The 14,107-nt window shown below is 51.3% G+C and overlaps 1 long non-coding RNA gene across 6 annotated transcripts in view; it reads left to right on the forward strand.

Moving 5' to 3' along the window:
• The window catches only part of LOC135968708 (uncharacterized), a 399,823-nt gene that overhangs the window by 74,041 nt on the left and 311,675 nt on the right, over positions 1-14,107 (forward strand). For all 6 annotated transcript variants that reach the window (XR_010583651.1, XR_012429201.1, XR_010583650.1 and 3 more), the window contains one exon: positions 1,854-1,968. This is a non-coding gene — a long non-coding RNA (uncharacterized lncRNA). The remainder of the gene's footprint in view (positions 1-1,853; positions 1,969-14,107) is intronic.

The following is a 14,107-nucleotide window of genomic DNA, read 5'->3' on the forward strand; positions in this document are numbered from 1 at the left end:
AATAATAAATAAAAGCAAAAAAACCAAAAACCAAAAAACAAAACTTTGTTTTTCAGAGCCTTGGGTTTGTGTTGTGGATGAGGGATTGTGGCACTGTGTTAATTTTTATGGCGACTTTCCATTTCTGGAAAGCAGGGCTGATTTTTCTATGATCTTAATGATATGCAGTTGTCCCTTAAATAAAATATGTAAGTGAAAAAAGTTGAAAATACAGTGAGTAAACAGAAACCACTGGTGGAATGCAGACGTCCCCAAAGTGTGGTCATTTCCCTTGAATAACTTAAATCTAAGGAACTCAGATCTAACCCGGCCCCTACTCGAACTGGGAGGGAGAAGGGACTCCTCTGCTCTCCTCCTGGGAGATGGCGTCACAGGTTTTCAGGGCTCAGGTCCCAGGTGAAGGGACACAACATGCCCCAACTCCCAAAAGGCCCCCTCATTTTCCTCCATTCTGGTAACTGCCCTTCCCAGGAACCACAATGCGACCTCTGTCACCACTGAGAAGTTGTTTGAGTTTGAGCTTTATGGCCGTGGCGTGTGGCCTCTTTTGATCATCTTTGTGCTTGTGACCGTGTGGTTGCCAAATTCTCATTTTCTTTGCTGTATAGTATTCCACAGGGAGCCTGTCCTGATTCACTTACCCATTTTACCACTGATGGACATTTGAGCAGGACAGTTCCCAACATTCTAGCCTGTGCCTTTTGGTGAATGCGCATCCCTATTTGGGGTGGGAATCTGCCCAGAAGCGTAATTGCTGGGTCACAGGTGGAGTGTGTGTTCAGCGTCAGTAAATCCTGCAGACCGTCAACTTCAAAAGATGTTCTAAAGTCTTGCCACTCCTGCAGCTTTGAAAACCTGCCTACCCTTTGCTATAAATAGGCAGTTTTAAAAGGATTTGTTTCTTTGCTAGTTGTAATCACCGTGAAATTCTTGGCGACATAAAATATGCTCCAAAGGGGATAAAAAGAGAGTTGTGCGAGTTCTTGTTCAAATAAATAGCCTGTCTTCTGGGTCGAAAGGCAAATCTGTTCCTTGCACTACAAGCCTTTGTTCCCTTGCTCTTTGTTTTAATCCTTATTTCTTAGTCCTTGAATAAAACTCCAGGGATCCTGTCAAGTCACATAACCTTGCTTTCATTTTTATTCCTTTCGGCGGGCACTGGCTTCCCCTGGCTTCAGATGAAGTTACTGGGGTTGGCCTCACTGCCCCCCCGCCCCAGGGCTACAGGGAGTCCCTGCCTCCCAGGTGTGGGCTACCCCATCACCAGGAATTTTGCGGCAGCTGGGCTATAAAACCAGAGAAGCTTTGCGAGGGATGTGGCTCAGAGATGCTGAGGTGGGGCCAGTGGCTCCTCATGCTCCACCCTGTCTGCCCTGTACCTGCTTCGGGAGACAATTGACACACCCACATCTTGGGCTTCCACCCACTGGCTCCCGGTGACTTTGGCTGCTGGGGCCACTGGACAAGTCCCAAGAACAGGAGGTGGCAGGGTTGGGGTTTTTCTCATCCTGTCCCCCCCTGTTCTGCCACCACAGCCCTGACCGTGGCTGTATCTCTCCGGCTTGGTGCTCCCCGCCCCCGCCCCGGCCAGTGACACTATTTCCTCCCCTTGTCCCTTCTGCCCTGGGGTGGTCACAGTTTCCGCTGCCACTCACCTTGGGGCCTCCATGTCCCTTACCTGTCCCCTTGACTCTGCCCGCTGTGCCGTGAGTGGGCCCTGCGCCATGCCGTTTTCACTTAAACTCTCTGAGGGGGTCACTGTTTTCTGCCAGGACTGGCTCAGCCTGAAATCAGCAGTCACGTTCTGGACTGGCCAGACCTCCAGAAGCTTGAAATTCTTGGTGTCTCTGCAGGGATCCTGCCTTGCTGGGGCCTGGGACGCCTCTGGTTGTCTGGTGGAGCCTGAGGACCTCGTGGTCAGCAGAACAATGACTGCCAGAGCTGTGCGTGTCCAGATCTCCAGAGCCCGTGAGTATCTGCCCTGTCGCATGCAGATGTGACTGGGTTAAGGACTTTGCAATGGGGAGAGTATCATGGATTATCTGGGTGCCCAATGTCGTCGTGGGGTCCCTGTGGGGAGGGGCAGGAGGTGCAGAGTCAGAGAAGCACTGTGAGGATGGAAGCAGAGGTCAGAGCCATGCAATTGAGGGCTGTGAAGATGGGGGAAGGAGCCGTGAGTCAGGGAATGTGGGTGGCCTCTGGAAGCTGGAAAAGGTGAGAGGCCGGATTTTCCCCTGGAGCCTCCAGGAGGAACCAGCCATGCCCACACCTTGGATTCAGCCCAGTGAGGCTGTTTGGGACTTTGGCCCTGAGGCCTGTAAGAGAATGGATCTGTGAGGTGTGAACTGCTCAGTTTTGGGTCCTTTGTTACAGCAGCCATAGGGAACTCTTCTTGGAATAAGGTTTCTAAATTCATAAAACAAAACGCATAGACTTACACAGGAGATGGATTGTACAGACCCACTGTCCCAGCCACGCACCCCGTGGTGGGTGCCGGACCCTGCCTGTGCCCTCTATTCCCCTCTGCAAGCTAGAGGCTCTTCATCATCCACACACTTGGGTTCTAGCCAAGGCCTTTGTCCAACCACGGAAGCTTCCTCAGACCACGCAGGGTGAGCCTGCAACACTGGAAGGTCAGTGTTCCCAAAGCAGCCCTTACTGAGGGATGGGGTCTGATGGACAAACATGGCCTCCACCTGGTGGGCCCGATGCGTCTCCCGTTCCCCTCAGCGGGGCTCCCGGTGCCCACTGTGCTGGCAGGCCTGGGGGCTGCCACTTGCTGGCCTCCTTGTCTTCTCTTCTCCTTTCTCACCCACCACTGCTGGTTTCCCAGAGCACCTCCCAGATACGCCTGTTGCACTGGAAGCCTCATCTCAGGGCCTGGTTCTGGGGGAACCCACATCCAACAAGAGCCTGGGGGTTCATGGAGCCTCAGATTCCCACCCATGCTGTATGCCAAGGCCTTTGGCTGCCTCTAGGGATGGTTCCAGAGAAGTCATGGGCACTGCACCTGAAGGCATTCATTCTCTGAGGTCATCAGTGGCCCATTTAAGACCTTGTGTAGAATTTTGGTTTATCGAGGAGCAGTGGAGATGTTGTGAGCTAAATGGTGACCCCCGAATACAGATGTTAAAGTCTCAAACCTTGGTGCCTATGAATGCTGTGAATGTCACCTCACTGGAGAAAAGGGTCTTTGCAGGTGGAATTAAGTTAAGAATCTCAGGATGGGATTCCAAGTGGGCCCTGAATCCAGTGACCAGGGTCCTTACAAGAAGAGGAAAGGACAGAGAGGCACAGAGAGAAGGCCTTGCGGGGACAGAGGCAGAGATGATGGCTATGCGGTCCCAGCCCAGGGCTGCCTGGAGCTCCCAGGAGCTGGAAGAGATAAGAAGGAGCCTTCTCTAGAGCCTCTGGAGGGACTGGGTCCCTGCTGACACCGTGATTTCAGACTTCTGGACCGCAGCACTGGGAGAGAATACATTTCTGTTGTTTTAAGTCCCCTCATCTCCCTTTCCCAGTTTGTGTTCCTTTGTGATGAGGTCACAGGACACAGGCTTACTGATGCGGATTTGATTATTTCTCCTTGATTTTGGCCTGGGCCTGGCTCCAAGATAAGATGGGCTGTGTGACCACGAGAGTGGCAGGGGAGCCAGCTGCATGAGGTTCCCCTTGGAGCAGGGCCAGCAGGGCTGTGTGCCTTCTGGGGCTCAGGTGAGCCAAGCTCCTGCAGCACCTGCCAGCCCAGGGGCGGACCTGGCTACGTGTGGCAAAATGATCAATGCTTAGTTTCCTGTTTTAGGGATCGTGGGAGATTCCCCCCTTGTGGTTGATGTGGTGACAGCATGTTCGTTTTAACTGTGGAGCATTCCATTCTATGAACACACAGCCATTCATGTACCTATCTCCCTGTTGATGGGCATTGGATAATTTCCAGTTTTGGCCTATTGCAATTCTAGCACATACTATGTACCGCCATGAACATTCTAGAATGCACCTTTTGGTGACTGTACGGATGCACGTTTGTAGGGGACACGCCTAGGTGTGGAATTGCTGAGCCACGAGGAACGACACTCATGCTGAACTTCAGCAAATCCTGTAAGACGGTTTTCCATAGGGTTGGACCGAAGTAAACCCCCGCTGGCAACAAAGGTTTCTGGATTTCTCACAATGTCCTATTAGGTTGTTGGAGCCCTGGGTGAGTTGGTTTTTTTTTTTTTTTTTTCCTTTGAGTCTTCCAAACTGGGGGCTTCTGATCCAGCCGGAATCCCAGGAGATGCAGATCTGGCAGACCCTGCCCCATACTCTACAAGTGAGCCTTTCAAGGGACCCAATTATCTCTCCCATGGTTATCTGTCACCCTATGACCCAATTATCTCCGCAATCCAAATTCCTACCTCTGAAGTGGAGGCTGGTCTTTGATGTTCCCTTTGGGGAAGATCTGAGCCCTCTAAGATGGCCCAGGAGGCCTGAGACCAGGCTCGAGTTGGCTTCTGTCCTGGGTCTTTTGCCAGGCTGGCCCCCTGGGGAAGTGGGAGTTCTCCCTGCAGGTTGTGCCTTCAGAACTCCGGAGCTCCCCAGAGAAGGAGCCTAGAAGCTGCCTGGCTGACTGATCAAAGGGCCGAGTGTTCCCTTATCAGAGCAGTGAGGTGAGAGGGAGTGAGGAGGGAAACCTAACAACTCCTCCAGTCACATAAAATATGGAGAGCGCCTACAATGTGCCAAGCCCTGTGCCAGGGGCTGGGCTCGGTGACAAGAGAGACCCTCCCCCACTGTTTGAGGTTTGCAGGGCTGAGCTTGGACGGATAGGGCCCAGAGGAATGCATGTTTTATGGTGTGTGGAAGAGGAGCAGGGTGGCTTTGAGAGACACTGGAGGATGTTGTGGGTTAGGTCAGGGGTCACAGAAGGCCTGTGGGAAGTGGCAGGGGAGGTGTATGATATAGCTTCGGGGGCTGGGCTGTTAAGCACGTCCCTGTGTAGAAAATCATGGAGCTCTTTACATATGACTTAGGTATTCTGTATCTTGAATAAAAAGTTAAAAAGAGCTTGTTGCAAGCTAGAACTCTTCCAAACAGAGACCAAAAGAAGCTTCTGGAGACCACATGGCCCCGCCCCCCATTTGCCCACCCTCAGCCATGGTGGACCCACAGATTAAAAACCTCAGGAGAAGCCAGCAAACTGTGTGTGAAGGCTGATACGGGCCCTCTGTCCTGAGAAGAGAGGAGAATACCCCGACAGGAACAGGGGTGCAGGTCAGGTGACACCATAAGCCCAGGGGGCAGCCGCCTGGGGGGTTCATGCTGCCTGCGCACCAGGCAGGAAAGAGCAACTCAGGCAAAGCAAGGAGAGGAAGAAAGCAGAGTGGCTGCTGGGCAGCTGCTGAGGGGTGGGTGGTGGGACTGACTCCACAGGAGGTGTGAGGAGTGGGGAGGACCTGGGGTGACTGGCAGGATGAGTGAGTCATTGGCAGATAAAGCATGGCCGTGGGAAGCCTCAGAGGTGTTTGAGCAGGGTGAACGTAACCTGGCTTTAAGGAGAGTGCTTGGGCTACGGTGATGTGAGGGAAGGACTAGAGTTACAGGAGTTAGAGGTAGTGAGGGGGCTGCCTTTAGGGGCTGCGAGGGTTGAGGGAGGGAAGCTGGAGAGGGACTGGGGAGGAAGACCTGGATTGGAGACACCCTTTAGGGAAAGGGGTGACCTCAATAGAGCTTGGAAAATAGCTGGAAGGAGGAGGAATGGAAGAAGATACTGAGGTCCTAGTGGAATCTGAGTGGATGGTCATGTTTCCCACTCAAGTGTACTGAGCGTTGACGGTGGGGCCAAGTTTTAAAATGAATTACTTTATGTCATCCTTGAAGTAACTCGAAGAAGTAGGTTCTATTATTACCCCCACTTTGCAGATGAGGAAAATGGGGAACTCTGATGTCCAGGTGTGTGTCCAAAGTCACACATATGAAAAGTGCCACACACGACAATATGAGGGGTTGGAGAGGAGGTAGGGCAGCCAGAACCCTCCTGCAGTGCTGGTCGGGTATCTAAAATGAGGCCAGGATGCTGGAAACTCCATCCAGTTCTTCCCCCTCTAGACATATACTCAAGATAAATGAAGGCAAGGGACTAGTGCAAAAACATCTGCAGTGGCTTTATCGATAGTGGCCCCGCCCTGGAGATGACCCAGTGACCATCGTCGTGAATGGGAGGGTTGACTCCAGTCAACCACCTGGAGTGCATTCGGACATTGGGACATTGGAGTCCCACTCAGAAGCAAGAATGCCTCGTAGAGGGATGCAACCATGTTGCGGAAATCTCCAAGCCACGCGCAGACGACCACCTCCTGCAGGGCTTGATTGTGTGCTCAGGAACAGGTCCATTCATGGATTGACTGCGACAGCAATGTGATCGGTGGTTGTCACAGGCAGAGAAGGGGAGATATTGACTGGAGTGAGAATTTCCTGGGGAGATGGAAATGTTTTGTCTTTTGATCTGGGAGGGGGCTATATGGGTGTATCCGCATGTAAAAATGCATGGAGTGTACACTTAGAATGACAGTTGCACATCAAGTTTTAAAAGTCAGCTCTCAACCCTGCCAGTGCTCACTCCTCCCCTGTGTCCGGGGCTGGGCTCTCCACTCTGCCCGGAAAGGGGGGGAAGGGGGACAGGCCTGCTGTTCTCTCCCTGTCTGGGGCCTCCTCTGCCGCTGGCTCCCTGGAGGAAGTGGAGAGGTCTTATCAGATCCCCATCTGTGGCCCCTGGGCAATAGAGCATCAAAACCTGCCCCGCCTGGCCTCCGCCTTTTGGCTCTGGGGCGCCAGTCGGGTTCCCAGAGATGGTTGCACTCTCTCTCAATGGCAGGAGGGCACCTCCCATTCCCTCTCCCTTCCCTTTCCCTCCTCTCTCTTCTCCCTGCCATCCCCAACCTGTCTTTTGGCACCGTAGGAAGCTGAAAGCTTTAGGCAGAGAAAAGACGTAGGGTGTTATTTTCATGAGTTCTCAAAGGGACTCTGATTAGTAATAATAGTGATAAGAATCCTAACTGCTACTTCTGCAGGAAGTGCATTGATCTCATTTATTCTTTGAGACAATCTGGGGAGGTAGATTCTATTATTCCCATTTTAGAGATAGGGAAACCGAGGATCGGAAAGGTCAAACTGCTTGTCTGGGGACTCACAGTGAGTTTTATGGTAGGATTTGGACCCGGTTCTGAGTGTTTCTAAAGTCCACGCTTGTAAATGCATTTTCCCTTTCTCCACACTAACAGAGTGCCTCCTATGTGCCAGGCACCCTGCTGTGTGCTCAGGACAGACAAAGCCCTGTGGTCAAGGAGCTCCCCTTGGAGTGGCCTGTGAGGCCTCCACACCCTCATCACTGACAACCTCTAGGGGGCGCCTGTCCTCCCCACCTGTCACTGTCTCATCCAATTCTGCCCACCTGGTGTAGGGATGGGGGCTGTTACCCCATTTTGCAGATGGTGAGATGGAGGCACAGATGTTTCCTTTTCAATGTTGACCAGCCAATAAATGGCAGAGCTGGGGAGAGTCCAGGCCTTCATAACCCATGGTAATGACCATTGAGCCCATGGCGATGACCCCTGGGTCTATGGCGATGACACACCTGGATCCATGGCGATGACACCTGGGCTTATATCAATGACCAGTAGGCTCATGGCAATGACTGCTGGGTGATGCTGCCCCAGGGACCCCATGGCCAAGTAGGCAGTACTGTTGCTCTCTCTTACCCCCAGGCCCACAGTATCTGCCACAGGATGCCAATGGGCCATCCTCCCCTTGGCCCAACACCTCCTGAGCTCTAGTAATGATGAAATGATGGCATCAGTGGTGAGCACAGTCATACTCCATTCATGTATTCGTTGTTCACTCAACAAGTATTTATTGAGTATGAACGACCTGAGAGTCTCTGCAGGTTCCTAGCTGAGGCATTTGCTTTCACCTCTGCCACTTACCTGCTGTGTGGCCTTGGATAGGACTTGGAACCTCTCTGTGCCTTGGTCTCCTCGTCTGTGATATAGGCATAATGAACACAGATGGAATCCGAGGCTGCCGGGGCTCAGCTGTGGAGAGTGGTGCTGAGAAAGCTTCCTGTGCACCAGGCCCAGTGGTGGGGAGCCACTGCCCCTGAGGTGCTGGGAGGAGGTAGAGCCTAGCGGTGAGGAACACGGGTTTCTGTCCCTGCAAGCACCTGAATCTCATGGCCTTCACTGCCTTGTGTGTGAAATGAGGCAATGACAGGATGACCACAGAGTGATTGTGAGGGTGAAATGAACTCCCGAGAGCTTGGCTGGGAGCCTGTGTGGGAACCGCCCTGTAATGTCACCTAGCAAGAGGCCCAGTATTAGACGTTAGCCATCCTTTGACATTAGCTATCATTAGACATTAGCTATCATAGCAGTTAGACTTGGGGAGAAGGCAGGAGCAGACGTTCTATCAACAGATGTTTGTGAGAAGGTCAGTCCCTGAAGCAACACACGGGGGTGTCCTCCACACCTAGAAACATCCTAGCCAAGGAGGGGGCTTCCCCAGTCCTGCCGAACAAATCTGTGCCCATGGTTCACACTTTTCGCCTGCCTTCTGGGTGGGCAGATTTCTCAAAACCCTCAGGCCCTGCTGGGTAGCAGAGGATCAGACAAGAAGTCCCGAGAGTTTATTCTTTGGAAAGAGGTGCTGACTGTTCCTGTAGCTTCTCAGGAGAAGCTGATCTTTCTAAGGTGCGTTCGTGGGATACAGAATGTGTCTAAAGGGCAAAGAGCAGGTTAGAACAAGACAGTGGGGGCTTCTGCCCTCATGGAGCTTACGGTCTGGTCAGAAAATAAACTACTGGTCAGAAACATGAGATGGCCTGTGAGTTTCTTGTGCTGTTCTGGGGGAGGTATTCATGGGGCTGTGGGAACTGTGATCATGTGCTTGGGCCCTCCTGGCAGTGCTTCTGCCTGCTCAAGTCCCCTGACCTCTCAGACCCTGTTATTTACCTGTGCATGGAGACGGTAATGGTTGTTAGGACCAAAGGAGACAGCACACAATGCCAGCACATGGCAAATGCTCCACAAGCAGTGGCTGGTGTTCGTTTATTCCCTAGGGAGATTTGCGCCAGGGGGAAAGGTGCTGACTGCCACTCATCAGAATCCTAGCTCCAGAGGAGAGAGGTGGTGGGTTTGCAATACGTGGGGAGGGACCAGAAACCCAGGCGCCAGATTACGAAGGGGCCGACCTGGGGCCTGCTGAGAGCCTGAAGAGCATGGGTTGAAATCCCGAATGGGGTCTTTCCAGCTCTGTGATGCTGGGCAGGTGACCTAGCCCGCCCGTGCCTCCGTTTCCCCCTTGTGCAATGGCAACCATGATAGAGTTGACCTCCCGGGTGGTTGTGAGGACTCAGGGAGGTGGCACTGGCAATGCTCTCCGCCCAAGGCCAAGGCTCCCCAGTGCCGAGCTCTCCCCATAATGATTTCCTCTGCTGAGCGGAGGCAGATGAGATCAGCCTCTTTCCTCTCAAGGAAACTCATCTGCAACTGGTTCCAATAAAGCCAGGATGGCTGGGCCAAGGAGGACAGGAAGTGTGGAAGACCCAGGGCTCCTCCCGTGGGCCCAAGAGCCGGGTCACACCAGGATCCTCGGAGCCCCTCCTGAGGACTTGGAGGCCAGAGGGCTTCCTGGCCAGAGGTGGTCAGCAGCGCGCTGGGGTGAGGGTCCCTGGGGGAGGGGCACACGTGCTGCCCTGTCTCCTTCTTCCTCAAACCCCCTTCCTCCTCCTAGGCTGGCTGTTGACATGGTGAGGAATTGCTCCCAAGGCAGTGTGGAAACACAAAAGGACGTGGCGCAGCAGCAATAAATCACGATTTATGTCCTCGGAGCTGCCAGAGGACACTGGGGCTTGTCATGATTTCTGGAGATTCACTGAGCCAGATGACAAGCCAAGCTCCGATGCCCCCATGGTCAAGTGCAGATGGGACCCGAAGTCCTGGCCTGGGGAGGTGCCCTTTCCTGCAAGGCTGACTGAGGATGCCCAGGGAAGTCAGCATGGGGAATGGCTGGATGCATCCAGGGGTCTCTGGCCTCTGAATGACCCCCGACACCCGGCCGTGGGAGCATTTTGGCAAATTGGGATTGGAACACCTGCTTGTGTTGAGGGTGTGCAGGTTCCTGAGGCCGACTTTGAATTAGTGGTGGGAACTGAGGGCTCTGGACAGATAGAGCTTTTTGGTCCCAGCAGTGCCTGGGCGGGGCTGCCTTCTTGGGGTCCTCATGCATCAGGAGCTCGGGTCCTCTCCTAATAGTGCAGCTCTCGTCGCCCAGGGGCTACTCCCAGCCTAGGATGCTGCAGAGATCTCTGGAGAGACCTGCAGAAAGGTCACCGCGCTCTGCCCCTGCCCTTGGTGGGCTCCAGGCTCCTGTGCTCTGAAACAAAGGGACCAGTGAGGCCGGGACCTCTGCCCCTGTGTGGCCCACAGGGAGGTTTGGGGGCTTCTGCGATGTACCTGGCACTGTTTTGGGAGTCAGGGGTGTGGCAGGAGCGAAATTGAGTCACTTCCTGGGGTGCGCAGGCCATGACCATCCGGCCTGGAACATGCTGGGGGAGGGGCTCGATGTGTGACAGCAGCAGAGGGCCTGCTATACCTGTCAACTCCTCCAACACGCACACCAGCCCTGGGGAATGGGGAAACTGAGGCTTCCAGAGGGCACACGACTCGGTCAGGCTCATGTTGGGTAAACATAAAGTAAACCTATGCATAAATGTAGGGCAAATGCAAACAAAATATCGAGTAAGTATAAATATAGAGTAAATATCAATACAAATAAAAAGTCAGTAGAAATATCCAAATAACTATAGAGTAAATGTTAACATTACTATAGAGTACATAGTCAATATCAATAGAAATATCAAATCAATAGAAATATCGAATAAATAGAAAAATAGAAATAGACACAAAAATGTAGAGTAAGTATAAATCTAGAATAACTATCAATATCAATATAGAGTACCGGGGTATGCAGAGCCTTGGGCAGCTGGGGGCTTCCCTGAGGAGCACCCCCAAGGAAGCCTAAGGCAGCGGTGGGTTATCCAGGCTGGGAGGGGCAGGAGGCTGAGGAACTGCCTGAGCAAAGACCTGGAGGCCGAAGCTGCAAGCGAGTTGAGGAGCAAGGGGCCCTGTCTGGTGCAGTACAAATGAGGCATGCGGCCACCTGGGAGACGGTGGGTCTCAGGGACAATCGCCTTCTGCGGCTGCAATATACTTTCAAGAGAGGCTGCCTCCTGGCTCCCAGCCAGCAGACCCCAGGGCTGCAGCCCAAAGGACCTTGTTCTGACTTGGTTTCTGCCAGCTGGTATTGGCTGTTGTCTTCTCTGCCTGTCTGCCTGTCTGTCTGCAAAGACCACCCTTAACTACAGATCAACACCCGTGGCGTTGTGAGTGAGATGCTTCATGGGGAAGGGGTGCCCGCACTGTGCTCTGATCAGATCTCTAGCTTTTTTCCGGGTCATGGACCCTGTGGTAGGTGGGCTAAACCTATGAGGGCATCCTCAGAAAAATGTTTGTAAATGTACACATTAAAGTGTGCAGGGTTACCCCAAAACCCCCAGCCTATGATATAGAAAACAGCCAAAAAAACCATTGAACAAACCGATTGGTACATACACACCAGGGAATACTATGCAGCCATAAAGAGGAACACGATAATGTCTTTCACAGGGACATGGATGAAGCTGGAAGCCACTGTCCTCAGCAAACTAACACAGGAACAGAAAACCAACTACATGTTCTCACTTATAAGTGGGAGCTGAACAATGAGAACACGTGGACACAGGGAGGGGAACAACACACACTGGGGCCCCTTGGTGGTAGGGTCGAGGGGAGGGACAGTGTTGGAAAAAGACCTAATGCATGATGGGCTTAATACCTAGGTGATGGGTTGATGGGTACAGCAAACCACCATGGCACACATTTACCTACGTAACAAGCCAGCACATCCTGCACATGTACCCCAAAACTTAAAATAAAATAGAATAAAATAAACAACAGCAACAACAAAAATCTATGATAAAATATATATGTGGGGTTTCTTCATTAGCAGATTAAATGAAAAGCTCTAGAAGCAGGGCTAGAGTCTAAGTCCCATAATTGCAAAGTGGTGATTAGCATAAACAGCACTTTGAGAGAACTGTAATGACTCGAGATGTTAAGAAAGCATCTGTGAGTCTATTGGTGACAAAGTCACAACCACTGCTAATGCCCCTATGGCTTGTGCCTACAAGCATCATCAAAAAGAAAAGTGCTAAATATCAGCACGGGGCTGGTTAAAATAAAGAGGGATCTTCATTTAATTTCATGGACTTCTTGAATTTTTGGGGGTCCGTGGATCCCTTTCCTGGAAGAATACCTTTCCTGGATGTTGACAGCACAGACCCTTTTCCTTGGGAGTGGTCGCAGTCAGCTTGGTGGTATCCAGGGTCACTTTTCCTAAAAGGGTTGTGGGATCTGGGGCTTGGGACAGTCCCTGGTGTGAACTGTTGAAAATGACGTGTAATAGGTAGAACATGCTTTCTCAGAGTCAGGCACTCCTCGAAGCCCCTTATAGGCATTACCTCCTGTTACACTTACAACCCATCTTTGATATAGGCTATTCATTCATTTGAATATATATTGAATATCTAGAATATGTTAAAAGCTGTGTTAGAGGCCGGGCGTGGTGGCTCAAGCCTATAATCCCAGCACTTTGGGAGGCCGAGGCGGATAGATCACGAGGCCAGGAGATTGAGACCATCCTGGTTAACACGGTGAAACCTTGTCTCTACTAAAACACAAAAAATTAGCCGGGTGTGGTGGCGGGCACCTGTAGTCCCAGCTACTCGGGAGACTGAGGCAGGAGAATGGTGTGAACCCAGGAGGCGGAGGTTGCAGTGAGCCAAGATTGCGCCACTGCACTCCAGCCTGGGCGATAGAGCTAGACTCTGTCTCAAAATAAACAAACAAACAAACAAATGAGCTGTGTTAGGTGCTGTTGGCACCGACGGCATGCCTTCTCTCATGAAGCTTATGATATAATGGTAAAAGACAGACATTGACCGAATAACCGCAGGGAAACCAAACGGTGCCCTGTTCTAGGACACAGTGGTTATGAAGAGGGAATTGGCTTAGCTGGGTGGATCTTACCTATGGAAGGGCGAGTGAAAGGTGGGCTTGCCTAAGAAGCCCACCACCGAGTGAAGATCTAAAGGGTAGGAGTGGCTTTGTGTAGCCACGAGGAAGAATGCCCCAGGCAGAGTAATAGCTTGCATGGTTCTCATGTTACAGAGAAGGAAATCCAGGCTCAGAGAGGGTCACACTAATCATGATGGAGTCAAGATGCTAACCCAGGACTGACTGATTCCACGGCCCCTTGTCTTAGCCAGGTGCTTAGGGAGACGGTTTGTGGTGTAGAATCAAATACCTATGAGAGTCATCTGAACGTTGTGTTGTTTATTTGCTGTGTCCAGCAAGATTCACTCAGGGCATCAGTGACCTTTGAAGGTAAACTGGTCCCTTAACAGCTGTGCTGCTCAAGGCAGGGATGAGAAAGTCATTCCAAAGGTCCTTGGAAATCTTTGCTAATAAAAAGCCACTGGAGACTTGGAGGCAGAGAAATGCTGCCAGATGTCAAATCTATTGCGAAAAATAAATGAATATTTATGAACCTACTCATTGAATTAAATATTAGACCAGCATTATCCTGATTCCAAAACCAGACAAAGACATTACAAGATAAGAAAAGTACAGGCTAATATCTCTCATAAACAGAGACACAGATATCCATAACAAGTATTATCTCATTGAATCCAGCAATATATAAAAGGATAAGATTACTACGATCAAGTAGAGTTTACTTCAGGAATGGCAGGATAGTAAAACATATAAAGATAATGGAATATTAACAGAAAGAAGGATAAAAAAATCATAAAATTATCTCAATACGTGCAGAAAAAACATTTCAAAAATTCAAAACCAATTCATGATAAAAATTCTCAGCAAACCAGGGATAGCGGAAAACTTCCTCAACCTGACAAAGATTCATTGATAAGCGAAAAACCTACAGCTACTATTGTGCTTAATGATAAAGACTGAAT

The sequence above is a fragment of the Macaca fascicularis genome, chromosome 20 (assembly GCF_037993035.2).
Source record: "Macaca fascicularis isolate 582-1 chromosome 20, T2T-MFA8v1.1".
NCBI classification, from domain to species: domain Eukaryota; kingdom Metazoa; phylum Chordata; class Mammalia; order Primates; family Cercopithecidae; genus Macaca; species Macaca fascicularis.